At 42.3% G+C, this 26,036-nt stretch overlaps 1 protein-coding gene and 1 long non-coding RNA gene across 2 annotated transcripts in view; one reads left to right on the top strand and one right to left on the bottom strand.

Moving 5' to 3' along the window:
• qtgal (queuosine-tRNA galactosyltransferase) overlaps positions 1–26,036 on the top strand; it is a 385,611-nt gene that overhangs the window by 123,679 nt on the left and 235,896 nt on the right. The window lies entirely within an intron of this gene.
• The window catches only part of LOC148145295 (uncharacterized), a 141,987-nt gene continuing 130,360 nt past the window's right edge, over positions 14,410–26,036 (bottom strand). Inside the window, exon 3 of the long non-coding RNA XR_015761392.1 lies at positions 14,410–14,649. This is a non-coding gene — a long non-coding RNA (uncharacterized LOC148145295). The remainder of the gene's footprint in view (positions 14,650–26,036) is intronic.

Below are 26,036 nucleotides of genomic sequence, written 5' to 3'. Positions count from 1 at the left end.
GATTGATAAAACTAAAAAAACTAGTAAACTAAGATTTACTGTCTTGTAAGTTTTAACCAACAGGAAGTATGAATTAATTAGCACACTGCCCAACTTGTTCTCACTCTGAAACCGTTTAAAATAAAATGTTCTTGTAAGGGGTCCGGTTATAAATGGGATGATTGCTGTAGATTATTTGTCACACGGTGAATTATATATTGTGCATTTCTAATTGGGGCCACAGAAGTTGTTATAGGTTAAATAACAGAAAATATTGGCTGCCTTATGTTGAGATCATGGTGTAATTTATGTGTCAGTCATCCAGCATTTTGAATCTGATCAGAAGTAAAGTTGTGGTGTATTTGTTTATACAGGTAGTGAAAAAAGTTCATGTGACCTTTTCCATATTTGGTCAGTAGTAGCTGTGGGTTTCGAGGAAGTTGCACATTGCTGATCTCCCTATACATTGATACTGGAGCTTTTCCATGAAATGACTGATGACAAGACTGTTAGCCTTTGTTGTGTGGAGCGCTTTAATGGGATTCCAGGTACTACGCACTCCTGTTTGTGGAAACTTCAAGTAATCCCTTTCTCTTTTCTATTCCACGCCTCCTCTGTTTTGTCATATTTTATGCATCGTATTTACTTAAGCACATCTCAAACCAAGCTGGTCACCTACCACTCTCCCTTAGCTGGTAAACCAGCAGATCTCCTCACCATAATTTTGGTGTTATCTTCATGTTGTGAGGCTTCATGGGTTCACTTAAGTACACCTACCTTATTGCTGTATAGTTACAGGAAAGATATAATTAATTGGAGAGGGTTCAGAAAAGATTTACTAGGATGTTGTTGGTACTGAAGGTTTGAGTTATGAGGATTGGCTGGATAAGCTGGGACATTTTTCACTGGCATGTCAGATGTTGAGGGGTGACCTTAAAGAGGTTTATAAAATCATGAGGGGCATGAATAAGGTGAATAGCAAAGGTCTTTTCCCCAGCATAGGGGAGTTCAAAACTAGAGGCCATATTTTTAAGGTGGAGAAAGTGAGGTCTGCAGATGCTGGAGATCAAAGTTGAAACTTTATTGCTGGAACAGCACAGCAGGTCAGGCAGCATCCAGGGAACAGGAGATTCGACGTTTCGGGCACAGGCCCTTCTTCAGGAATTTTTAAGGTGGCAGGGGAAAGATTTAAAGGGAGCTGAAGGGCAACTTCTTCATACAGAGGGTGGTTCATATGTGGAATGAGCTGCCAAAGGAAGTGGTAATGCAGATACAATTACAACATTTAAAATACATTTGAGCAGGTACATAAATAGGAAAGGTTTGGAAGGAAATGGGGGACTAGTTTAGTTTGGGAAACTTAGTCAGCATGGACAAGTTTCCATGCTGCATGATTTTATGGCTGTATAGATATGTATTGATCTTCAACTCCACTTTCCTACCCATTCCCCATGCCTTTTGTTTCCAAGAGAGAGCACAGAACTGTCTGTCCCAACCTTACATATATTTAAAGATGGAGCATCAGCAGCCCTCAGGGAATTCCAGATATTCACGACCCTTTAAGGATAAAAACTCCCTTTGTCTCAGTCCTAAACGATCAGATCTTTATCCTGAGATTATGCCCTCATGATCTAGATTCCCTATTCTCTCAGAATTTACCCTGTCAAGCCTCTTCAGAATCTTATATATATCAATGAGATCATCTCTCATTCAGTCGAGAGTAAAGGCCCAATTTACTCAACCTCTCAGCATAAGACAATCCCCTCATCGCTGACAGTAATTTGTGAATTTCTGCCATACTATCACCAATGTACCTCCTTAAATATGGAGACTAGGAACTCCAGATGTGGCCTTACCAATATTGTATGCAATTTAGCAAGTCTTATTTACTCCTGTACTTCAATCTAGTCTAAGGTCTTTGAACTGTGTACACTTCCATTATTCACCCTGTTGAGAGAGTGACTTACTGGGACAAATAAACTATGACCCAGTCAGAATTTGAATCATTAAAACACATAAAGTGAACTGTGCAATACTTAATATAGTATGTCATCAATGAGACAAGTGACTGACATTTTAGCCAAGTCAACAGTAGATCTTCTGTATAAAGTTTCAACGTACTGCATCTTATAATGAACGAGATTTCTTGAACATTTCTGAGCTGATGGAGCACCCATCTTTAGCACCTTCATCAGAACAGGCTCCTCTTTATAAAAGCATTAGGACCAATATATAACTTTAAGTTAAATTTGCATTTTATATTGCATTAAGAAATGGGAGACACGCTTTTTAATTTCAGTTTTTTAAAGTTCTTTTTGAGGGCTTAGTGATGGAGAGCCAGGTGGTCTGTTTGCGTCATTTTTCATGATTTTTTTAACTCTTGCAGTGAGAAAAGGAGATTAAGTGTTCAGTGCATTAACGAAGGCAGAATAAAAATAACTATGCTGTAGCTTAGCAACAGGGGTCATGGGACACAGACATTACAGTCTAGAACTCAGACAGTCAGCCAATGGATGGGTACCAGCGAAAGCGTGCTGGAACCTCAGTTCAGAGAATTGCTGTGTTTTCTATGAATTTAAAGTAATAGAGGGCCTTAGATGTCTAAGGGAGAGATACCAGGTGAAGAAAACAGCATCCAGTGAATGAAATTCAATGGAAGGAAAGTAGGTGCTGCTGTCCCAGTCTGAGCTAACATCTTGGTGTGGAATTACCTGTAACATTTCACTAAAATTTTGGTTTTGCTCGGATGAAAGGAATCTTTTGAAATCACACCCTTTTCTGATGTCTGTAATGAATTTTCCCCAACTTTTTCATAGAATCTCTACATTGCAGATAGAGGCCTTGCGGCCCATCGGATCTGCACCAACCCTCCAAAGAGCATCCCACTCAATTCCTGTAACCCACATTTGCCATTGTTAAGGCATCTAGCCTGCACACTATGGGGTAATTTAGTATGGCCACTCCACCTAATCTGCACATTTTTGTGGGAGGAAGCCGAAACACCTGGAAGGAACCCACATACACACGAGGAGAATGTGCAGACTCCACACAGAGAATCGTCCAAGGCTGGAATTGAACCCATATCCCTGATGCTGTGAGGCAGCAGTGCTAGCCACTGTGATGTTCCATTTTGTTTGATACTGTATGTACTGCAGTTTATGCTTAATAAACATTTTATCCTTTGTGTTAAAAGTACGCTGGTAAACTCTTGCGAATATGTTCAGTAACTGACTTCTTTGTTTAAAATTAGCATCTATCAAGCCAGATTTCACTCTGAGGTCTCACGTGTCCAGTATTAACATCAGTCGGGATCATAATGAGTGTCTGGCCTTGTTGAAATGACCCAAATAGAGCATTTGTACATAGTGCTTTCTAGAAATAGTGAAGAAAATTTGGAGTCTTTTATATGAACATTGAAGAACTGGTGCATTGTGTAGGGAGTCATGTCTCTGGTCTCTGGTCCATTTACACTGCAGACAGGTAAGACACAGCTATTGCTTTGAAGTGATAATTCTGTCCTTTTGTTTCCTTGCCATTGGTTCTCTCCCAGAGTCAGGCAGGAGGTGGGTCCCGAATTTGGAGATAGAGCAGTAGATAAAGTAAGACTTCAGCATATAAGTGATGGGTGGCAGTGCTGCACTATTAGAGGTGGCATCTTTTAGATGATGTTAAACCAAGGTGGCATCTGCCCTCTCAGATGGACGTGAACCATCTCAAGGGGTTTATTTTGAAGAGTAGCTGGTACTTCAGCCAATGCTTCTTTCTCGACCAATGCCTAAAAATGGTCATTGTCACATTTATGTTAGTAGGCTGTATTTGGCTACTGTTTCCTATCTTATTGTACTTACACTTCAAATGGATTTAATTGGTATTAAAATGGCTGGGATATTCTGAGATCCTGAAAGGCACCATGCAAAGGATGCACCATCAGCCATTCCAGCTCAAGATTTACCTTCAACATCTTAAATCCAAAATTTGAAAAAAGTCATTGTTCACCAGTTTGAAAAATAAAGACTTATTGTTTGAGAGGTCTATCTCTCCATTGACAGTTAGAGAATCTGGTGCTATTATAGATTTTACAAGCTGTCCAGCAAATTCAATCCCTATATAACTGATGATTGTTAATGTGGAGGCTCAGTGACGTAAACCACAAGGGACGCGTCTGCCTTCAAGCACCCTCTGAAGTGGGTTTGAATCAATGGTGGTCCCTCGTAACACTGCCTACTACCTATCCCCTCCTTCACCCCCACCAAGATCTCCAATCCCATTCTCATCCCAAGCTAGGTACTGCCAAACCTCAAACTCCCATCACTGGGTAGAGTCCGGCAATGTCCACCAACAGCCCACAAATGGGTGATCAATTGTGGAGATGAACTCCATAATGATATCTCGTCTCTGGCAAGGTCAACTGGAGACAGGAACAAGGCAGGCGCCTTTCCCAACCACAAGGTAAGTGAATTTCTTCTCATTCTTCCCCTTAAGGCCACCTCTGCAGGACCACGCAGGAAGAAACCATCCTCTATGTAAAGAAAAAAATCATCTTTCTCCTCTTGGAGATCCATTTCAAGATATTTGGAAGGCCACTGGAATGTAAAGATAAAGGTGAAGTCGCCAAATTCTTACTAGACTGTAGGGCTGCTCTCTCATTGCCGAGAGACAACTGGTGATGATATAACCTGAGGGTCACCATGCCTCTGGCAAGGATGAGGTTGAGAAGGAAAGTCCCTCATGGTAATCACAACTATTTGCAGGAATTGAATCCACACTGTTGGCATCTCTGCATCACAAGCCAGCAATCTAGCCAACTAAGCTAACTGAATGTGCTGCACAGTTAGCTAGTCTAAATAAGCCATTTCCAAGAATTGATTGTTTCCACAAATTTGGCTTAGAAAGTTTTAAAAAGCAAATATTGTTAACCCTTTTAGAACTGCAGGAGTAAATGAACAGTTTTATCATTTTCTGCTTTATACATTTTCACACTGCGTTGTTCCTGGCCCCAAACTTTGAGTTAAATATATTAATATCCAGGGGACTGCATAGACAAGTGACAGTGTCTTGGATTTGAACTCGCAGCAAATTGTGTTTTAACAGCTTGAAAGTTCTGTGTGTTTGGAGAGTGGAGAAGAAAAGCCAAATAACACACAAGTTCTCAAGGGTATTAAAGGATGGGTAATAAATGGTGGCCTTGCCAGCACCACCCACATTACATGAAAGAATAAAAAGAATTGAACCTTGCAATTCATTCTCTTCACCCACACAAAGATGCTGGAGAAAGCATGCTGTCATATTTATTATACTGCACGCTGAGCAGATCAGGCCAGGGAGATTAAATCAGCCTGTTCTTTCTGGGAATTAGCTATCTTCAGAATTGTGGGTTAGGAAGAATCTACTAAGAAATGATTTTTAACTCTTTCAGAACTGCAAGAATAAATATGCAAACTTGTTTTTCGCTTTGTTTACATATTGTGAGAAATGCGCTGTGATCCTCTGAATGTTTATTAGAATTTAGCAGAAATTATCCTTCTGTTGCAAAAAGCAAAATGTCTACTTCCTGAAATTGCAGATAATGCTTTTTGGTCAACCGAGAATCTTGTGCCAATATTTGGCACTTTACCTGTACTTCACTCAATCTCATCTACTGCATTCGCTGTTTACAATGTGATCTCCTCCACATTTGGGGAATGAAGCCTAGACTGGATGACCGCTTTATACAATGCCTACGTTTGCCGTGAAAAAGACCCTGGGCTTCCAGTGGCCTGCCACTTCAACACACTTCCATGTTCGCTGGGCAACATCTCTGTCTCAGACATGCTGCTGTGTTCCAGTGAAGCTCAGCACAAGCTGGAAGAACAGCACCTCACTTTCCGCTTGGAAACCCTACAGCCTTCTGGACTCAATATCGAGTTCAGCAATTTTCGGGCTTGAGGCACCTTCTCCCTTGTCCTTACTCCAGCCCTCACTCACCAGACCTTGCTATCACATGGAGAAAGTGAGCACTGCACATTGCTGGAGATCAGAGTCGAAGAGTGTGGTGCTGGGAAAGCACAGCCGGTCAGGCAGCATCCAAGGAGCAAGAGACCATAAGACCATAAGACCATAAGACATAGGAGTGGAAGTAAGGCCATTCGGCCCATCAAGTCCACTCCGCCATTCAATCATGGCTGATGCGCATTTCAGCTCCACTTACCAGCGTTCTCCCCGTAGCCCTTAATTCCTCGAGACAACAAGAATCTATCAATCTCGGCCTTGAAGACATTTAGCGTCCCGGCTTCCACTGCACTCCGTGGCAATGAATTCCACAGGCCCACCACTCTCTGGCTGAAGAAATGCCTCCGCATTTCTGTTCTGAAATGACCCCCTCTAATTCTAAGGCTGTGTCCACGGGTCCTAGTCTCCTCGTTTAACTGAAACAATTTCCTAGCATCCACCTTTTCCAAGCCATGTATTATTTTGTACGTCTCTATTAAGTCTCCCCTTAATCTTCTAAACTCCAACGAATACAATCCCAGTATCCTCAGCCGTTCCTCATATGTTAGACCTGTCATTCCAGGGATCATCCGTGTGAATCTCCGCTGGACACGTTCCAGTGCCAGTATGTCCTTCCTGAGGTGTGGGGACCAAAACTGGACACAGTACTCCAAATGGGGCCTAACCAGAGCTTTATAAAGTCTTAGTAGTACATCTCTGCTTTTATATTCCAACCCTCTTGAGATAAGAGACAACATTGCATTCACTTTCTTAATCACGGACTCAACCTGCATGTTTACCTTTAGAGAATCCTGGACTAACACTCCCAGATCCCTTTGTGCTTTGGCTTTATTAATTTTCTCACCATTTAGAAAGTAGTCTATGCTTTTATTCTTTTTGCCAAAGTGCAAGACCTCGCACTTGCTCACGTTAAATTCCATCAGCCATTTCCTGGACCACTCTCCCAACCTGTCAAGATCCTTCTGCAGCCTCCCCACTTCCTCAGTACTACCTGCCTGTCCACCTAACTTCGTATCATCGGCAAACTTCGCGAGAATGCCCCCGGTTCCCTCATCCAAATCGTTAATATATAATGCGAACAGCTGTGGCCCCAGCACCGAACCCTGCGGGACACCGCTCGTCACCGGCTGCCATTCTGAAAAAGAACCTTTTATCCCAACTCTCTGCCTTCTGTTAGACAGCCAATCCTCAATCCATCCCAGCAGCTCACCTCGAACACCATGGGCCCTCACCTTGCTCAGCAGCCTCCCGTGTGGCACCTTATCAAAGGCCTTTTGAAAGTCTAGATAGACCACATCCACTGGGTTTCCCTGGTCTAACCTACTTGTTACCTCTTCAAAAAATTCCAACAGAGAATTGATGTTTCAAGCATAAGCTCTTCATCAAGAAGAGCTTATGTTTGAAACATTGATTGTCCTTTGAAACATTGATTGTCCTGCCCCTTGGATGCTGCCTGACTGGCTGTGCTTTTCCAGCACCACACTCTTCGACTCTTGCTATCACAAGGTCTGCTATTACACACTACCCATTGTTAGCCACTAATACTCCCCATTAATAGCCATTCATTCTCCTAGAATGACCATTATACACTGCTTTGTCTGTCCAACTGTTCTTCTCTCTCTTCAGGCTTTATCTCCACCTGTCATTTTCTCCTTGACCCCCCCCCCCACCCTTACCCTATCTTCTGCACATAAATCAACATTTTTCCAGCTACTTTCAACTCTGAGGAAGGGCTACTCTGATTTCTCTCCACAGATGCTGCCAGACTTTGAGCTTTCCAGCAATTTCTGGGGGATTTTTGTTTTTGAAATCAGGGCTATGATATTTCCAGCTTGAAAATCTTTGTTTGTATTTGTTTCCTTTGAAATATCTTTAGTAAACACAGTCAGAACACATGGGCCTAGTCTCTGTTCACACTCATCAGGCCTTTATAACACCTCATTTTTCATCAACTACTAGATTCAGGATAACATAACTGTTGTAAATAGTGACTTTAACTCTGTGGTAGCTTCACTGCCCCGCGAGAGCATTATATTCGTGGATTTCAGGCTTCAGTGATGATCAGTTGGAAACTTAATCATTTCATAATACATCAGGAAAGCTTTTGTATCTGAGAAAATACCCCATGAAATTAAAAAGTTTTTTTTAACGTTGTGCTCTTTGTTGTCTCAGCTTGAGAAGGATTTTAAAAGAATGCGAGCATTGTTGCATGGAAATTATTTTCTATGTCCAGTATTTATTCTTTTCCAACCAACCCCTCTTCCCCCGACAATATTGCACAGCTTCTGATTCATTTCCAAGATGTTAATTATGACCAACAACCCTTCACTTAAACATTCCAGCACCTCTAACAATCAAGGGGTTTATCTAGCTTAATCACACAGTACTTAGATTAGATTACATTACATTACAGTGTGGAAACAGGCCCTTCAGCCCAACAAGTCCACACCGACCCACCAAAGCGTAACCCACCCATACCCCTACATTTACCCCTTACATAACACTACGGGCAATTTAGCATGGTCAATTCACCTGACCTGCACATCTTTGGACTGTGGGAGGAAACCGGAGCACCCGGAGGAAACCCACGCAGACACGGGGAGAATGTGCAAACTCCACACAGTCAGTCGCCTGAGGCGGCTTACTTTTGCCCTGGTCTCACCTCCAGGAGATACCAACTCTCACAGATACACACACACACATGCAGACACAGACACACACGCATACAGAGACACACACTTGCAGACATAGGTATACACACACATCAGATACAGGCGTACTTACACGCAGACACACATGCAGACATAGACACACGCAGACACAGACAGACAAACTCATGCAGACACACGTGTGTGCAGTCCTCCTGTGCCAGGTGCCATTACTGAGTGTCAGTCCAGATGATGAAAGCCATGTTTTGCAAGTGGTCTTAACCCATTTAAGATAAATGAGTATGTTAAAATGACAAGATCGAAAGTCTAAATGTAGATGTCGTCTGCTGAGCCCAGTACCGTCCTCAGCAGATGACTAAATGAACTTATTGGTTGACTCTCAGATGATGCAAATTCCTCCCCCCACTCGTAATCCCAGGGATACTGAGCCTATTGTAGTGTGTGCACCAGCATAGCAATGCTCAGGTTGGCTGTAGTGATGCTTCCTTGCTTTATTAAAGGCTTATTTTCTATTTGCATTCCTAACTTGCTGAGCTTGCAGAAACTAACATTTTTGTATTTCCCTTTACAGTTGCACCCACATACCTCTGTAGTGCAGCATTCTCCTTGTACGCCACCTGCCAGTTTATTGCTGACTCAGTAAATCTATCAACATTCCTCAGGGACTCTGTGTGGCCTCCTCACAACTAGCTTTCCCATCTACCTTTGTATTGCTAGTAGACATGGCAATTGACTTTATTGACGTCAGCAAATTTAGCACAGATTTGGGATCAAATTGCAGGCCTTCCTGATCCTGTTTGCTTCAGTAACACATTCCCTGCAGCTTTTCAACTCTGTTGTTGCAAGGTGGCAAGTCATTTGATAAACATCTTTGTAGGTAATAATGGAACTTTTCATTTTACCAGATTAGGTTATGAGGAACTGGAGGTTGGATTAGCATTTTACTATAAAATATTCTAAAGATGTAGACACCAGGCTGGGTTCGGGTGGAGGGGTGACATTGGTTTTCAGCAAAAGCATGATGCAGTGAATAGACTGACATTATTTATATCCCCTGTTCAATTTACTTTTTCATGGGCTTCATTTGGAAAATTAGAATTTTATTGTTACGCGCATTCAAGTACAGTGAATGCAGGAGTACAGTGAAAAGTTTATAATGTCACCATTCATGGCACCATCTTAGGTTCCAGGTACCTAGGTACAAACTCTTTGATTAAAAGGTAGAAAAATAAAGTAACAAGTTAAAAGTTCAACATTGCAGTTCTTGTCGGGATAAAGTAGTCAATAAGAAATAAAGTTAGAGCGGGGAGAGACAGTGGCCTAGCAGTAATGCTGTTGGGCTAACTTTTAAGAATGTCAAGCCAATGTTGTGTGGCCATCAGTTCACATCTCAGTGAATGAATTCCATAAAAAATCTGGAATATCGAGCTGGCCTAATTGCAACCACTTTGATTGTTGGAAAAACCCATCTGGTTCACTGATATCCTATTTTGGGAGGAAATCTTATGTTACTTGACCTATATGTGACTCTGGACCCACAACATTGTGGTTGACTCTTAGCTGTCCTCTGTACAAGGAGAAAGTGAGGTCTGCAGATGCTGGAGATCAAAGTTGAAACTTTATTGCTGGAACAGCACAGCAGGTCAGGCAGCATCCAGGGAACAGGAGATTCGACGTTTCGGGCACAGGCCCTTCTTCAGGAATGGCCTGAAGAAGGGCCTGTGCCCGAAACGTCGAATCTCCTGTTCCCTGGATGCTGCCTGACCTGCTGTGCTGTTCCAGCAATAAAGTTTCAACACTGTCCTCTGTACAATAAATGCTAACCTAGCCTGTGAAGCATATGTCCCATGAATAATCTTTCTAAGAGAAAAGCTGTGAACTGGCTACCAATTCACTATCACTGAGGATCATTCTCACCTCCAGCAATATTCAGCATTAAAGACTCCAGCAGGTGACTGGGGCTCAGTTCAAACACGTTGCAAAAAGCACTGAGCAATAAACACTGACTTTTCTCACAGAGAGGAAAGACTTCCTGCCCAGTGATTGTTCTAAAAAAGTGGCAATCTATGAAATGAAACGTAACACAGTGCAGAGAAAATCCATTTGTTCTGCACTGCCTTGCCCCATTGAACACCATGCCACAATGTCACATTCTGGATCGGAACTGTAACAATCAGAAAAATATTTTCACAACTTATTGATTTCTTTTTGTCAGATGTTATTCACAGATTAAATAGTTGCAGGTGGGCCATCTTTCAGCACACTGAGAGATCTCCAAAAATGAGTCATGTGAAGGGAAACTCACTGATCCTATGCTCTAAGGGGGAAATTGCCTTCGAAGCGAGTTCTACAGTGCCAATTCTCTTACCAGTATTCCAATTCCTGGGCAGTCATTAACAATTAAAATTAATGAAACTTAAATTGTTCACTTTTTAATCCATGCTAATTGTAAATGGTACTCGGCTTGATATTATTTTCATTTGTATTTTAAGCCTTTTCTCTTTCGGACATGACCATACCGCATACAATGTTGTGCACTGAAGCCAGTATGTATACCTTGTAATGAGCACTCAGTAAAAACAAGTTGTAACTCTGGTTAAGTTCAATGATAAATAGCTCCTTGCCTCCAAGTGAGTAGCAATGCTCCCCATAGGCTAATTATTTAATATTTGGAAGAAAGAGTTCTGCTTCATTGATTACATTACAAAACGTGTAAGAATTTTGAATCAACCTGTTCTGACACATTTCTTGCACAGGTGGGATTTGAACCCAAACCTTCTGGTCCAGATGTAGGAACATTACCCTATTCAGATTTAACAGTTCCCAAGAGGTCCAATGGAATTCTTGAATTATGGAATGATAAAGCAGAGAAGATGACTGTTCAGCCCTTTATACCATGCCATCCCTTTGTAAAAACAATCCATATGGACCCATTCCCTTGCTATTTCCCAATTGGCATGTAAATGTTCCCTCTTCATGGATTTCTCCAGTTCACTTTGGCAAATCTTAAAAGATCTGCTTCATTTTGGGTTGTGAAGCAAAGTCATGTCGGACTCAAAATATTAACGATGTTTCTGTCTCTGATACTGCCAGACCTGGTGAGTTTCCCCGGCATTTTCTGTGTTGGTTTTAGCTGTCTCCACAGTCTTGACACAATCGTACCCAATCTTTCTGCAGCTAATATAAAAGCCATGTTCAAAATAGCATGGTTGTGGCTTGTGTTACACCATGCTCCACATTCAATCCTTTCATTATCTATGTTTAACATCATGGGGTGATGTTGCTACATGCCAACATGTTGGAACAGTTGAAGTCAACAGAAAATACAATTAAGCTCAGTGTTAATTCCCTATGATCCCATTTCATGTTCTTGGTGATGACCATTTTCAGTCCCATTAAGTTTGGTTTCTGGTAGTTGGAAAATCAACATAACATACTTTTTAAAATAGGGAGCATTTCCATTTTTAATCTTAGTAGTTAAAGAAATGCTCATGAAATAATATTCTTACAAATCATACATTTTCAAGCCATACTTCTTGTTGTAATTGAACAGGCATTCTGCCATTTAAAAGAGAGATTTCAACTAGTAGCTAAATGTGCAGTTTTGCCAAGAGGTTGAGCATTCTGTGTTCTTTAAAATATTTGGCTTTTAATCACAATCTTGCAACAGTTCTGACTGATTTCTTTGTGAATTTCATCTCTCCTTGGCTGCAATCTCACACCATTGAGCAAAGTTGCTCTTTCAGTTCAATATTGCCATTGTTTTCACAATGATACCACAATCAGTGTAGCCCCCGACTGAAACAATTAGTGTGGGTAGAGATCGTTTGAATTCAATGCAGAGTTTTGTAAATGGTAACTGAAAGATTAGGGAGGATTGCCTTGCATCAAACTGCAAAATTAACATGGCTGATATCTTGAAATGAACAAAAGTAAGTCTTAAACAAAACAATCATCTTAGCAAATGTTAAACTGAGATATTAATTTGGAAGAAAGCATTTTTTTGGACCAAGTCACATCTCTTGGGTATTAAGAATTCATACTGAATTCAAAAAGATGAAGAACACCAGCTTTTAGTTTACCAAAAACTGCATATTTAATGTAGCAAGTATCAAATGTCCCACTGGTTGTGGGAGTGGTGTTGCCAATTAGATCAGACAACACACTGTGTACAAAGATTCAGCCTGCAGGGAATGAGCAGGAGGCAGATTTGTCTGTAAGCCAAATTGACCTTACCAATGTTTATCCCCTAAAGCATCACAAATGCAGATTCTTTGATTATCACTGGACTGCTGTTAGTGGAACCTTTTCTGTGCAAGTTGGTTTCCTACAGTACGACAGTGAAAATACTTCAAAAGTAATTTATTATTTGTAAAGAACTTTGAAAAATCCCGCGGTCATGAAAGACATCTTTAAATGTAGGTTCTATTTTCTTTCTTTAGTCATAGAAATCGCAAATTGATACTTAATCTTTGATGTTGCTACCGTTGACAAAAAGAAAATCCAGTCATGTGTTCTCATCTCATATTGGTTTGTGTGATCATGTTTATAATGACAATGGATCATAGCGCTGAGTTGGTTTTGAATATATTAAACTTTTAAGTAATACAGATATTTTTCATTAAATATTTTAAAAAGGACATGCAAGCCAAAGGTTGTTGGGAATGTAAAATCTGAGAATGCCATTCAGTGACAGTCTGGAAAATTCCTTGTGTGGGTTCTGCTCCATCCCAAGAGATACCATGGAACATCACATCTTGAGTGTGTCAGGGAACGCTAGGCTGAGGCACTTGAACAGGAATCTAGTCTGAATACTGAACTGGAACCAAGATAATGGAGGCCAGTTACCATCTCAGTAAAAGACATTTCCTGTGTGTTATATCCCACAATGTGAGGTAAAAGACAACATGGCCTATTTCCACACTATAGGGATTTGATGATTCTTGATGATGATTTCTGGATAAAGCACATGTTGTATTTCTTATGTCAGAAATGCACAAGAGAAAGCATTTAAAAAAACCCAACTGCAGTGTGGGACTTGATGTGTTAGTCTGGTGTACTTGTTATGCAGGGCAGGTGTGTGCAGTGAAGGTTACAGATGAGTGACATCCGTTAGGCACCCCTTCACGTGCAGGTGAAGGAAAAGGTCTCTCTCAAATTGCTGGAAGCAAGTTACAAATCAGCAAAGCAACCATTAAAAAGAAAACAGGACATTTCCCTTTGGTATAATTGCAGAATGTAAAATCTCCAGACCACCTGCTCAACTGCCAAGGTCAGCATTACCAGAACCACCCAACTAAAGAGCCACAGCGTGATACTAGCTGCTCCTCATGGATATGCCAAACGCTGATTTGGATATTGTTTTTCTAACTGTTACGTTTCTCCTCATTTCTCATTTTTCATCTGTGTCTGTGTATGTTCTGTTTTATCATATTTCCTTGCGTTCTGGTATCTGATAAACACAAACTTTCTTTATTCCGGAAACCTTAGTTAAAATAGCACTTTTTAAGTCGTAAATATGTTGAAACTGGAAAAGGGATTCCTTTGTTAAATTAACTTTGTTACAACTAACCAAAGCAAGGGGCTATCGAATAAAGAGTAGTCAGTTTCTCCTTCCCGTGCCCAGGAGTGCAACAAATTGGAGGTACCCCATCAGGAATCATAATGAACTGGGGACCATCACCTGAGAACCAGCCATAACATGACAACAAACTAAAGGAAAAAGAAGCAAAAAAAAATGAAGAGACACAGGAAGATGAAAAGATTGTAATCTGTGGAGTTTATTTCTTCTTGCCTTTACAATTTAGGATCTGTCATTGGATGAAGATTGACTGTCTGCAGTTACTTTTAGCAATACAGGAATTCAAAGCTCAGTGCTCGCCCTTAAAGGTGATGCTGAGGTGACAAGGTGTTGATTGTAGATTTAACACCAGTATTCTCCATGTGTTCAGTTGAGTGTCACTGGACAGGGGAAGCCAGGAATCATCAAAGCTGGCAGCGCACTTCATACCTTCTGCAGAACATTTAAGAAAGTAGGTTAATATCTAGAATTATGTGACCAACTCAGACAGGATGAGTGAATAAGAAGGGAGATGCGCTGTCATCAAAAAACAAAAGCCCAGGAAATAGATTCATTGTACTCTCTGTTTCTGGTTTTCCTGTTCACTCCGATTATGGTACAAAGTTCATTTCTCATAGTTGCCAGTTTTGAGCATGTTCAGACAGCACTGTGCATGCCCAACGCCAATCTTGACAGAGCCCCCTGCCCAGACCCCCGCTGCCCCACCCCACCCTGGTCACCAGTTACAAGTTCAGACAGCTGCTGCGCTGGTGACTATAGCAGCTCTTGAACAAGTAGGCTGAGGGACATGTCCCACCTGAGTATGGAAGATATACAAAGTCGTTAATATTGGTTATACTTACCCCCCGGCCAACGTGTGTGCAGGATGGCCAAGCTATAAGCAAAATGCCAGAAGCATTTTGAGGAATATAAATAGAAACGTAGAATAGAAGACTAAAGAATTAATGGCAAAATTCCAGAATGTTATGTGCTCAGCAATAGCCTCTCATCCAAAGGATGGGGGAGGGTCAGGACTGTTTGAATGTTAAGCATTGTGAAATATGAAATTAGCCCATCAGATAGGTGTCTGCTGCCATTTTTGAGGCACATCTGTGTCACTTTTTGGAGAGGCATGATACAACGTTTCAGTACTCATATCAACTTCCATGGTGCAGCTGGGCGCCTGATTTGAATCAAACGGTTGCTCGATTTCCCAACGTTTGGGAAACCTGGCATTAAACAGAGAACGGAGCTACTAATAGCAGAAAGTGCATCTATTTCAGAGCAATGCTCATGAGCCAAGAACAGCAGGAATTCTCCTCCCAGCTCCAAACGCAAAGCTCCTGTTGTTCGTGGCCTTGATTCTGCTGCAATCAGTCAACACCCACTCCCCACCATCGAATCTCCAATCCTTTCCATTCCTCATCATTACCAGGCTCCAACTCTAATCTCTCTGCTCTGGAAGAATTCCAATTACTTTTTATCCTCCCATTTATGTTTTGGATTCAGGCCAAGGTTTAGAAGCATCAATCATGAACTTGTCAGTGTGAAATCAGTCAGATCTGGCAAACCCACCTGAACAGAAGAGATTTTTCCAGCCCATTCTTGTCTGGAAGAAGTGTGGCTTTCCTGACCTGTAACTGGAAAGCCTGTCAATCCGGACTGGAAGCAGTGCAGATGAATGGCAAGACTCCTGCTTTCAGTTTGGCTGAATCCCTACATCCCTGAAATTTTGATGTTCCCTGCAATACTCTTGTTCCCTACTCCCTCACTTTAAGTAACGGAGTCAGTATGCACGTTTGGGTATTTGACATTGTTTGTTCTTTATGGTATCAGAATGGGAAACTACAGTTACTAGAAGAGAACTGAATTAACTGCAACTATTTCCACTTCAGCTCTGAAGGTTTTTAATATCAATAAAATATAAAATGAAAGAGCACAGATGAGACTACTTATTCATCATGTTAGTGCTGGACCTTTAGAAGAGCTGTCAGGTTAGAAAATGACCCTGCTCTTTTTCCAGTGTTCTCTGGTTTCCAATGTTAACTGGTTTCCAATGTTCTCTGGTTACCAATCCTACTGCCACCAGATACACTTGCTCCTGATTTCCTCTCCCAGTCTCCTTCATGATTCTGAATGGCTTTACCAAATCTCCCATTAACATTCTGTAAGGAGAATAACCCCAGTTTCTCCAGTCTCTTTACATAATGGGGTCTCTGAAATCTCCAACTTAGTAGATCTGCATCGCACCTCCTTTGAGACTGACGTGGAATTCCCAGACTTGGTCTTAATCCAACAGCTGGGACCTAACCAAAGATTCAGTTTTCGTGTAACCCCCTTGTTTTCATGCTCTTTGCCCCTGTTATTTATTGAGGTGTGGTCTCAGAATGCTGGGGGTGGAATTGTACTCAACAAAAAACCCAGGAAGAGCAGCTTTCTCCAAACAGCTTAGCTTTTCAACTCCAGAATGTGCTTGTATTATTTTTCCAGATTCCACACCAGACAGCGAAAGTGATGAACAAACTTGATTCTTTGTAAGACAGGGAGACCTCTGGCACAAGGCTGCAGCCCAGGAGCAGGTGAATTTGGTTGTCATGTTGGCTGGGCAAAGAGCTCACCTGGAAGTGTGAGCACAAAGGTCTTAGGGAGAATTTTTAAAAATATTGTTCATGAGATTTGCCGGCCAGCATTTAATGCCCATCCCGAATTATCTTTGGGAAGTTGATGGTGAGCTGCCTTCTAGTCCCTGTGGGGTTGGGACACCCTAACGCTGTTGGGAAGGCAGTTCCTCGATTTTGACCAAGCATTAATGAAGGAGCAACAATATATTTCCCAGCCTGAATGGTAAATAACTTTAGGGAAACCTTTGCTAATAACCCTTACATACATCCATACATCTGCTAATAACCCTTCGAGGTGGTAGAGATCATGAGTTTGTCTAAGGAGCCTTTGTGAATTTCTGCATTGCCCCTTGTAGGTGATACAATCTGCTACAACTGAACACGAGTTGTGGAGGGACTGAATGGTGAAGTTGTTGGAAACAGTCCCAATCACACAGGCTGCTTTATCCAAAATGGTTTAAGCTACTGTTGTTGGAGCTGCATTCGTCCAGGCAAGTGGGAGATATTCCATCCCACTCTTGGTTTGTTTCTTGTCAAGGTTTTGGGGTATCAGGAGGTGAGTTACTCATCACAGAATTCATATTCTCTGATCTGCTGATATAGCCACAGGATGGGTGATTGCAGAGGTTTCGTAGATCCTGGATATTGGGGCTTTTGATGATAGTGGGTGGTGGGTAATAGGAGGATTTGGCAGAGCGTAGATAGTGGGTGATCAGTAATTACAGGGGTGGAGAGAGGGTCAGGAGTGTCAGTGATGAGAAAGGAGTATTGGTTGGGATCCTAAGGTTAAGTTGACAGCAACAGCATAATGCAGGGCTTGTAGATGGGTAATGGAAGATGACAGATTGAGGGGTCGGGGGTAAGAGATGGGGGCTGGTGTTCAGAGAGTGGATGTAGATATTAAAAGCTGATTGTGGTGGAGGGAGGAGGTTTTGGAGATGGGTGAGTAGAGGGAAATTTTCTGCCTACCATTTGGACCTGTAGGAAATGTACCAGCTACTCTTGGCCCACAAGTGGTGCTCTAAAAGCTCTTACCTGATGGATCCGGCACTTTTCACTTGCTTTCATATACCTGGTGTCCAGAGAGCAGGGAGAGCCAGCCAGTAACAGTTAGAAACAGAAACTTTGTGAAAGTAGAGGGACAGCTTCTCTTTAAAAGGTTTCAGTGGCTGACCTGGCTTGTGAGAATGGGTCAGTTGCCCAGGCCTTGTGATGCCTCTATTGAAACTGTTTAAGACATGGTGGGCTTGGGTGTGAAGTTTCTACTCATTTTCTTTTACATCTTAGCTCAAACTCCATCTGAATTGCAAGGTTGAAATTGTCACCAAGCCTCCATTCATAAAAAAAGGAAGCTTTCTTTTTGCCTTTATGAAACGTTTTGATGAAGTGAATATGGAAAAAGCAATTTCCTTTGGTTGTATCAGTTTGGGAATATCTAAATGTTATATTGTAAGGAAAGAGAGAGACAAAGGGATTCTTTAAACAGAGCAGTGCCAACTTTATGATCGGGCAATATTGCTCTATTGAGGAGAAACGTATCATTCTTTAAAGAAAAGGAAGATGCAGCACCCTGAAGAGAGACCAGAAGAATGAAGTTAAACATCACACAACACCAAGTTATAGTCCAACAGGTTTAATTGGAAGCACACTAGCTTTCGGAGCGCTGCCTCATGAAGGAGCGGTGCTCTGAAAGCTAGAGCTTCCAATTAAACCTATTGGACTATAACCTGGTGTTGCGTGATTTTTAACTTTGTACACCCCAGTCCAACACCGGCATCTCCAAATCAGAAGAATGAAATTAGTTTGATGGATAGCTATGTGAATTACAGCACATACAGGTGGGCTGAATGACTTTTTTCATGTCATAAATGTTCATGGTTTCATCTTTATCTGAAATGGTCATGATGGGAAGAAGATTATAAAAGTTGTTTTGCAGCAATGGAGGTAGGAGATAATCTTTGTTTGTGTTATTTTTAACTGAAACCTTTCCGTATAATTCCAGACCACAATGTTGCTATGGTTGGTTTTGCAGCATCCTCGGCTCTCCAGGTCCAATATTTTTGGGTTCTTTGCTAACTTTTCACTTCATCAAATGTAAACAGCAATTTGTAGGGGACAGAGGGAGGCCAGGCAGCAGTAAACTCTGCTGTGCTCCCACCCCATTTCCACTCATATCCAAACGCAGAGTTGACTTGACAGTCAAGAATGGAGCTGAAACTCCTCATTTTATTATCTTGTTCCAGCCGGCAGTGTATTCATTATGGTCCGATCAGTTGGAAGTATGTTATTTGACATGTAACAAAGTGGTTGGGACCGAAGAACTGTTTATATTTTTGCACATAACTTAATATCCTAACCAAGCAACTGTAGTGCAATTCCATTCAAAGTAACAGAGATTGCCAGAACAGAGATTTGTTCATCTCGAAGGCACTCCTGTAACTAATTTATTTCCAGTGCCATTTATACCCCTGATCAGTTTCTTTAGCCCAGTGGTGCAAGTATTTGCTATGTATTTCCTTTGTCATGATGATACAAATACACCTCTGACTAAAAAACAATGCAGAATCCTGCTCCAGTACCAAGGACTGATTAGGAATAGTCAGCATGGCTTTGTGCGTGGGAACTCAGAGGGTGGTGGTGGAGGGTTGTTTTTCAGACTGGAGGCCTGTGACCAGGGGAGTGCCACAAGGATCAGTACTGAGTCCACTACGTTTCATCATTTATATATATGATTTGGATGTGAGCATAAGTGGTAAAGTTAGTAATTTTGCAGATGACATCAAAATTGGAGGTGTAATGGATAGCGAAGAAGGTTACCTCAGATTACAGCAGGATCTTGATCAGATGGGACAATGGGCTGAGGAGTGGCAGATAGAGTTTAATTTAGATAAATGCGAGGTGTGCATTTTGGGAAAGCAAATCTTAGCAGGACTTATACACTTAATGGTAAGGTCCGAGGGTGTGTTGCTCAACAAAGAGACCTTGGAGTGCAGGTTCATAGCTCCTTGAAAGTAGAGTCGCAGGTAGATAGGATAGTAAATAAGGCATTTGGTATGCTTTCATTTATTGGTCAGAGTATTGAGTACAGGAGTTGGGAGGTCATGTTGTGGCTGTACAGGACATTGGTTAGGCCACGTTTGAAATATTGTGTGCAATTCTGGTCTCCTTCCTATCAGAAGGATGTTGTGAAACTTGAAAGGGTTCAGAAAAGATTTACAAAGATGTTGCCAAGGTTTGAGGATTTGAGCTTTCGGGAGAAGTTGAATAGGCTGGGCTGTTTTCCCTGGAGCGTCGGAGGCTGAGGGGTGACCTTATAGAAGTTTATAAAATCATGAGCATGGATCGGATAAATAGACAAAGTCTTTTTGCTGGGGTGGGAGAGTCCAGAACTAGAGGGCATTGGTTTAGGGTGAGAGGGGAAAGATATAAAAGAGACCTCAGGGGCAATTTTATCACACAGAGGGTGATACATGTATGGGATGAGCTGCCAGAGGAAGTGGTGGAGGCTAGTACAATTGCAATATTTAAAAGGCATTTGGATGGGTATGTGAATAGGAAGGGTTTGGAGGGATATGGGTTGGGTGCTGGCAGGTGGGACTAGATTGGGTTGGGATATCCGGTCGGCATGGACGGTGGACTGAAGGGTCTGTTTCTGTGCTGAACATCTCTATGACTCTATGTCCATGATGGTTTTCAGGAGTTATGTGTAAGTGAAATGAATTGTTGAGAAATCAGCCTTGAGCTGACCAGCTTTAGAAAAGGCTGTCCCATGGTGTTAACACTCTTGGACCAGCCTTAACCAACTAGAAATGAGATTTCCACCCTCACAAAAAGTAATCCTCCTCAAGATCTGGTGACCAATTAGACTGAGTCATCCCACCACTGTCAGAACTGTCGAAACTGCTGGGACTACTCATGTCCCAAGAAAGAAGAAACTGGAGCTGGACTTGGAGGAGAGTTCATGGTTTTTGTGGGGACAAGGGGCCCAATGAAGTGTCAGGTTCTGGATGGGTGGTGGATGCCACTGATGGACACTAAAATTAGGAACTCCTCTCCCCCGCCCACCCCAATTCATTCCTACTTTGTAGCCCAAAGTCATGAATAGGCCCCCTTTGTTCTGTGTGTAAATTGGTTGCTCTGATTCCGCTATTATAACAGTGACTCCATTTGAGAAGCACTTCATTGAGTGAAAGATGTTTTGTAAATGGCCAGCGTTTCCTCCGATATCCACAAGTCAGTGCATGACTTCTCTATGCAACTGGAACCTGAATGCTTCAGCTTTTGAGACGTAAGTGGCATTCGTGTGTTTCCCACCTAACGTTCTTGAATAAAAATTAGTCGAATTCCAATTTAAATGAAGCACGATACAAATTGCCTGAGACTGATACTCTGCTGAAAAGTATACTTTAGTACATTAGCTACAAAACACTCCATCTTAGTGAAGCGTGAAGCAATTTGTTTTTTTTATATTTGTTCGGGCAAGCATTTATAGTTCAATTTGGCATCTCTCCAATGTACAATGAGTTTGTCAAATTAAGTAGGAAAAAGTATTGGTACAAGAGGAAACTAGGGTCAACACTAACCAGAACAAACTGAGGTGAGCCAAAATCTAAAGATATTTCTAGTGCATTTCTCAACATGCCAGATACGTGAGTAGGCCACTCGGCCCTTTGAACCTGTTCCACCAGTTAATAAGATCACAGCTGATCTTATTTTAACCTCCAGCTACATTCCTGTATGCCCCTGATCATTTATCATCCCCATGGTAATCAAGAACATATCTACCTCTGCCTTCAAAATACTTTAGGGTTAAGAATGATTTGAGAAGATCTATCTGCAGGAAATATTGTGCAATTTTTCAGATTGGTTTTTAGGAAAGTACAGTACAAGAGAATTTAATGCAGCCCAGCAGCCCAACTTCTCTTTGCAGCCCAACTTCTCTTTCACCTTTTGATACATTGCATTATCCATTTCACTAAAGCTGTTTACAGCCAACCTCCCTTGCCACAGCTGTGTCATAATCTGGGACTTTGCAGTGGCTGCAGATACCACATCAATGGTATTTAGTTGGTGGGGAGAAGGGTAGCAGGGAGAGTGTTTGGTGGAGTGTGCCAGGGACCGGGCAAGTGTGACCAAAAATGGTTGAAGAACTCAACGGGTCTAGAGACATGAAGATCCTGTGAGGCCTTATTAAGCTCTTGTGTACCTGCCTCTGGAATGAGGTGAGATTTCCAGCATTAAGCCAGTCAAGTTAACTTTTAAAAGCTTTGCTATGTTCAAGTTTGAAAAAGCCTTTGCTATCTTGGAGATAAAACTGGACTGTGACATGATCATTTTACTGAGGGAACTGAACCGAGTTGAGTGCAGTTGGACCAAAGCGACATGAGAAAGAGGAGCAGGAGTAGGCCATTCAGCCCCTGAAGCCTGCTCCACTGTTCATCCCAATCATGGCTGGTCTTCCAACTCAATGCTGTTTTCAGACACAATCTCCATATCCCTCGATATTTGTAATACCTGGCAATTGGGTGATCTCTGCCTTATATATGTAGCTGTGAATGGGCTGCAAATGTACAGTTTTTGGAAGTTTGCTGAGATATTGGCAATTTTGACTGAGCCACCTCAGGCTAGTGTGAAATGGGGAGTGCTGTCACTGATAGGGTTTCTATTTTGCAGTTTGTGGAATACAAAATTCTGAAAAGCAAATACCTGCTTTCTCATCTTCAGCAAAGACGACCACGTAGAGACTAGACTTTAAGGAGTCTCTTTGCAGTGATCTTGCATGCACTGAGTTGGTATAATTAGGCATTTAGTGCCACAGTAAAATTTGAACCTATGTTTCCACACACTCAGTATTATAAATATGGCAACTATTACCACAACACCAGCATCTTGCCCCATCTCTATCTCAACCACCCTAAATATGCACTTAAATATCACCAGGTATCACCAGGTCCACGGGCTATCATTGTTCTGCTTAAGTGACAACAAATTAATGAAGGTATCTTCAGCGAGAGGTAACAGCAAAGCAGTGTAAAATTCCCAGGAGATTAAGAAATGTTGTGTGAGGGGGTCAGCCTGCTCTGTGCACCATGTCAAAATAAAGACAGCTAACAATTCGATAGTCTCAGCTCATTCTCAACTTTCCATTTAACACTCTGACTTTTCTCACAAGCTTATAAGAAGTATTCCCATTTAATGAAACAAGGTAAAAGATTCTGTGGAGAGAGGTTTGCAAGCTCCCAACAATTTAGGAGTAAGCTCAGTTGACGCCCCTGCTGAATATAAGTTTCAGACAGAAGAAAGCCACTCTGTCATTAGCTAGGGTGACTGTCAGACAGACTCTGCTGGAGGGACAGCAGGGTTTTGGTGCTTCATCATGTGATAATTTCTTGATCCAAGTCATGTGACTGAAGTGGCTAAGCACTTCCCATAGGAAGGGAATATATCAGCACGCAAACAAACAGTTCTATTTCAGTCCAGCTCTTTTACAGAAGCTGTACAAACCCGGGATATTAATAGCATGCCACTCCCTTCTGCCCACTGCCTTTGGTTCTAAATAACCCTTAGAATAAATTCCATAAGATTGAGACTTTGTCAGATAGAGGACATATCCCTTAGATCCTCCCCTCTGCTTCAAAAATGAAAGAAATGCAAAGGGAAACTATTACGGGGCTTTGGGCAATGGGATCTTTGACAAGCTACCAAAGATGGATGTGGTCTGTTCGTGCTGTCTAAGAGGGGGGAAACTGACCTCCGTTCACATCTTTGAACTGGTCCAGTGGCTGGTAAAATCTTGCACTACAAAGACACTGCAGCAGTGGTTTGGTTGTGGCAGAAGTCACACACTCAACCTTCTGTCAGTTGCTGGAAAGCCTTTGTGGTCGTGTGGCCAAAAAGAAGATGCAGCCAGTGCAGTGCAGTTTCGAAAATGGGACAAGCCATTGAAACGTGCAACACAGACACTCGGATAGGATACTCAGTCTGCAAAGGTGATTTCCTCCAGTCAGTTTGTGACATTGGAAAATTCTGGAGAGACTGTACACAAAATCTTAATTCTGGAGAGCTCATAAAGCATTCCAAAATATACTGGCTAAGCAATTTTGCATGAAATAGCAACTCTGTGATCTTGCAATGTTCGGTCAATTAAGTAACATTTTCCATCTCCTTGGAGTATCAGCACTATTTCATGTGGCATTAACGTTAAAAAAAATGCCGTTGCTTTCTTTCTGATGCTTTTTCTTTTGGTAGTGATGAAACTTGAATATCATGTGGGTGGTGTTGCAGCCTTGTATGAGTTGCTGAGGAGAATATGACCTGACCAGTATCAAACAGGAAGCTGCGTTGGCAAGTGACTTCCAGCTCTGGTTTGAAAATGGGACTGAAACGGAAGGCTGTGAATGTGGCTTTGCTGCTGTGGGGGCCTCTCAGGGAAGGAAGTGGCTTCCATGGAGCTGCTGGCGTTACTTGGATATCTATGTCAGTGCTGCAAACTGCTAAATAGTTCATCTGTCACGGCACGTGGCAATCACTGGCAAAGCCAGCATCTGTTGCCCATCGCTAATTGCCTTTGAACTACTCGAGTGATTTGCTCTCATTAACTACAAAGGGCAAGTAAGAGTCAACTTCTTTGCTGTGGGTCTAGAGTCACACGTAGGCCAGACCTGAAAAAGATGTCAGATTGGGCGGCACGGTGGCACAGTGGTTAGCGCTGCTGCCTCACAGCGCCAGAGACCCGGGTTCAATTCCCGCCTCAGGCGACTGACTGTGTGGAGTTTGCACATTCCCCCAGTGTCTGCGTGGGTTTCCTCCGGGTGCTCCGGTTTCGTCCCACAGTCCAAAGATGTGCAGGTCAGGTGAATTGGCCATGCTAAATTGCCCGTAGTGTTAGGTAAGGGCTAAATGGAGGGGTATGGGTGGGTTGCGCTTCGGCGGGGCGGTGTGGACTTGTTGGGCCGAAGGACCTGTTTCCACACTGTAAGCAATCTAATCTAATCTAATCTAATCTAATCTCCTTCCCTATTTGTGCAACTATATGGGTTTTTAGACAAATTAATGATTGTTGTCATTGCCACCATTTGTAAGACTAGTCCTTCCCTCCAGCATGAAATCAGAAGAGGGGATCAGCACCGTTTGTGACTCCTTCGATACTGAAGCGGTTTCTTTCAACATCCAGGCTTGGGCTAGTAAGTAGCAAGTTACATTCATGCCACACAAGTGCCAGGCAATGACTGTCTCCAACAAGAAGAAAGATTCCAGCCAAAGCCCCTTGACGTTCAAGGACATTACTGTCATATCACTGAATCCACCTTCACTACCAATATCATCGATCAGAAATTGAACTGGACCTGCCATATAAATACTGCACCTACAAGAGCAGGTCAGAGATTAAGAATTCTGCAGCAACTAACTCACCTCCTGTCTCCCCAGGGTCTGTCCACAGTTTGTAAGGTACCAGCCAAGAATGTGATGGAATACTGTCCACTTGCCTGGATAAGTGTAGTTCAGACAACACTCAAGCAGTTTGACACTATCCAAGACAAAGCAACCTGTTTGGCACCACAATAATATTCATTTCTTTCTCCACTGAGCAAGAATGGCAACACTATCAGCAAGATGCACTGCATTAACTCACCAAGACTCCTTCAACTGCACCACCCCAATTGACCTCTGTTACCTCGAAGGACAAGAAACAAAGATATATGGGAACACCATCACCTACGTGATCTCCTCTAAGCCACACAGCATCCTGATTTGGAACCACAACACCAGTCCTTCAGTGTGACCATGTCAAAGTCCTGGAATTCTTTTCCACACAGGGGCGGCAAGGAAGCTCAGTGGTTAGCAGGACTGCCTCAGCGCCAGGGACCCGGGTTCGATTCCAGCCTCGGGCAACTGTCTGTGTGGAGTTTGCACATGCTCCCCGTGTCTGCGTAGGTTTCCTCTGGGTGCTCCAGCATCCTCCCACAGTCCAAAGATATGCAGTTCAGGTGAATTGGCCATGCTAAATTGCCCATAGTGTTCAGGAGTGTGTAGGTCGGGGTAAATGTAGAGTAATGGGGAATGGGTTTGGGTGAGTTACTCTTCGGAGGGTTGATGTGGACTTGTTGGGCTAAAGGCCCTGTTCCCACACTGTAGGGATTGTAAGGATTCACAGTGTTGAAAGAGTACCTATTTCCCAAGAAGGCAGCTCACTACCACCTTCTCAAAGGCAGTTATGGA

Source organism: Chiloscyllium plagiosum, unplaced genomic scaffold, assembly GCF_037043375.1.
Source record: "Chiloscyllium plagiosum isolate Xiang-an unplaced genomic scaffold, Cpla_swu_hap1 HiC_scaffold_25, whole genome shotgun sequence".
Classification (NCBI taxonomy): domain Eukaryota; kingdom Metazoa; phylum Chordata; class Chondrichthyes; order Orectolobiformes; family Hemiscylliidae; genus Chiloscyllium; species Chiloscyllium plagiosum.
The sequence above is the reverse complement of the archived record's forward strand: the minus strand, read 5'-3'. Positions and strand labels throughout refer to the sequence as shown.